Raw genomic sequence first — 3,076 nt, forward strand, 5'->3', positions numbered from 1 at the left:
TAACATGTATCCATTTTGAAACTCCATTTACCTGCTTGTGTTTGATAACATGTATCCATTTTGAAACTCCAGTTGCCTGCTTGTGTTTGATAACATGTATCCATTTTGAAACTCCAATTACCTGCTTGTGTTTGATAACATGTATCCATTTTGAAACTCCAATTACCTGCTTGTGTTTGATAACATGTATCCATTTTGAAACTCCAATTACCTGCTTGTGTTTGATAACATGTATCCATTTTGAAACTCTGATTACCTGCTTGTGTTTGATAACATGTATCCATTTTGAAACTCCGATTACCTACTTGTGTTTGATAACATGTATCCATTTTGAAACTCCGGTTACCTGCTTGTGTTTGATAACATGTATCCATTTTGAAACTCCAATTACCTGCTTGTGTTTGATAACATGTATCCATTTTGAAACTCTGATTACCTGCTTGTGTTTGATAACATGTATCCATTTTGAAACTCCGATTACCTACTTGTGTTTGATAACATGTATCCATTTTGAAACTCTGATTACCTGCTTGTGTTTGATAACATGTATCCATTTTGAAACTCCGATGCCCTGCTTGTGTTTGATAACATGTATCCGTTTTGAAACTCCAATTATTTAGGGCAGTCATGGGTGAGCGGTTAGGGCGTCAGACTTGCATCCCAGAGGTTGCCGGTTCGACTCCCGACCCGCCAGGTTGGTGGGGGGAGTAATCAACCAGTGCTCTCCTCCATGACTGAGGTACCCTGAGCATGGTACCGTCCCACCGCACTGCTCCCCATGGGGCGCCACTGAGGGCTGCCCCCTTGCACGGGTGAGGCATAAATGCAATTTCACAGTGTGCAGTGTTCACTTGTGTGCTGTGGAGTGCTGTGTCACAATGACAATGGGAGTTGGAGTTTCCCAATGGGCTTTCACTTTCACTTTTTTTCACCTGCTTGTGTTTGGTAACATGTATCCATTTTGAAACTCCGGTTACCTGCTTGTGTTTGATAACATGTATCCATTTTGAAACTCCGGTTACCTGCTTGTGTTTGATAACATGTATCCATTTTGAAACTCCGGTTACCTGCTTGTGTTTGATAACATGTATCCATTTTGAAACTCTGATTACCTGCTTGTGTTTGATAACATGTATCCATTTTGAAACTCAGATTACCTGCTTGTGTTTGATAACATGTATCCATTTTGAAACTCCATTTACCTGCTTGTGTTTGATAACATGTATCCATTTTGAAACTCCATTTACCTGCTTGTGTTTGATAACATGTATCCATTTTGAAACTCCGGTTACCTGCTTGTGTTTGATAACATGTATCCATTTTGAAACTCCGGTTACCTGCTTGTGTTTGATAACATGTATCCATTTTGAAACTCCGATTACCTGCTTGTGTTTGATAACATGTATCCATTTTGAAACTCCGGTTACCTGCTTGTGTTTGATAACATGTATCCATTTTGAAACTCCGATTACCTGCTTGTGTTTGATAACATGTATCCGTTTTGAAACTCCAGTTATCTGCTTGTGTTTGATAACATGTATCCATTTTGAAACTCCGGTTACCTGCTTTGTAGGGATGGCACAAACCGCACCGAAAACCGAAACCGTACAATTCACACACATACCGAACCGAACGGTGCAATCCATCGCAAACCGCAATTCATGTACTGCCCAGAAAAATATGTAAAACAGAGATTCTAGTAGTATCTTATCCAGTCTCTCTGATTAAAACATTAGCGTATAAGACCAAATCAGAGGATGACACAATTAAAATCACACCATTTTCACATTATAAGCCTATACAAACCATATGTAGGATATTTAGTGATAAGTCCGATTCTATTAGCCAGTGCACCATTTATCATGAACTAAAAAAAAAGAACCGTAGAGAACCGAAAACCGTGACCTTGACACCGCGATATGAACCGAACCGTGAATTTTGTGAACCGTACCACCCCTACTGCTTTGTGCTTGGTACCTGCCTTTATGTTTGTTTTTATTGGCCTGTTTGTTATCTGTTCTGAATGTTTGTAAACACCTGCTACGAACCCAGTTTCCTAGCCTGGCGACGCCATCCATGTACTCCACCCAAAGATTTTGGCTCCACACATCGTCTGGCAAAAGATTCGAGCTCGGTTCTCTCAGTATTTAGACAATCATCAAACAGTTGAGAGTGGTGACATAGAACTCACCCGCAAGCTCCTTTACTGATTGGTTAAGGCTACCAATTTCCCCCTTGGTGGACAAATAAACTTGAAACTTGAATCTTGAATCTTGAGCTTGTATTCATAGCTTTGTTGAGCTGGAATCCCAAAACATTAAGAATAAACAAATTAATTATTTGAATAGTAGGGACAGTGAAATAGTGGCTCATTTTTGATGGAATTTGATGAAATAAATACACACAGCTTTACACAGTAGGCCTAATGAATGATCCCTGCTCTACTCCACTGGGCATTGTGTTTGTGTGTCTTTGTGATGAGGGGATTACGCCACCAGATGGCGCCAATGAGACACTACTGAAATACAACAGCTCTCAGTCAGCTTCCATCCTTGCGCACACACACACACACACACACACACACACACACACACACACACACACACACACACACACACACACACACACACACACACACACACACACACACACGCGCACACACACACACACAGACACACACACCACTGCATCCTACTCTCCAGCACCTCTCAGATAAGCTCTCGTCCAGCGTTGGGAAAGTTCATTTTCTGTATTTAGTTCTATTCACTAGTTCAAAGTTCAGGTCACACATTTCAAAATGAACTAGTTTGTTCATAGCTCTGATGACAGCTGATGGTTCCTTCATAGTTCCAACATATGAACTACCTCTGCCTGAGGTTTCGTCCTGGCTATTGGTTTTTTTTTTTCCTCAGACCTCTTTGAGCTTTTTTTCCCCCTACAAACTATGATTCAAGCGAAAGGGAGTTTTTTCCTCACCCCTGATGCCACCAGGGGCCGCACCTGAGCGCCCAATCTCTGTGTGACTATCTATGACTTATGCTAGACCCAGCCACTATGGACCTTACGCCTCTAAGAA

The sequence above is a fragment of the Engraulis encrasicolus genome, chromosome 23 (genome assembly GCF_034702125.1).
Source record: "Engraulis encrasicolus isolate BLACKSEA-1 chromosome 23, IST_EnEncr_1.0, whole genome shotgun sequence".
NCBI classification, from domain to species: domain Eukaryota; kingdom Metazoa; phylum Chordata; class Actinopteri; order Clupeiformes; family Engraulidae; genus Engraulis; species Engraulis encrasicolus.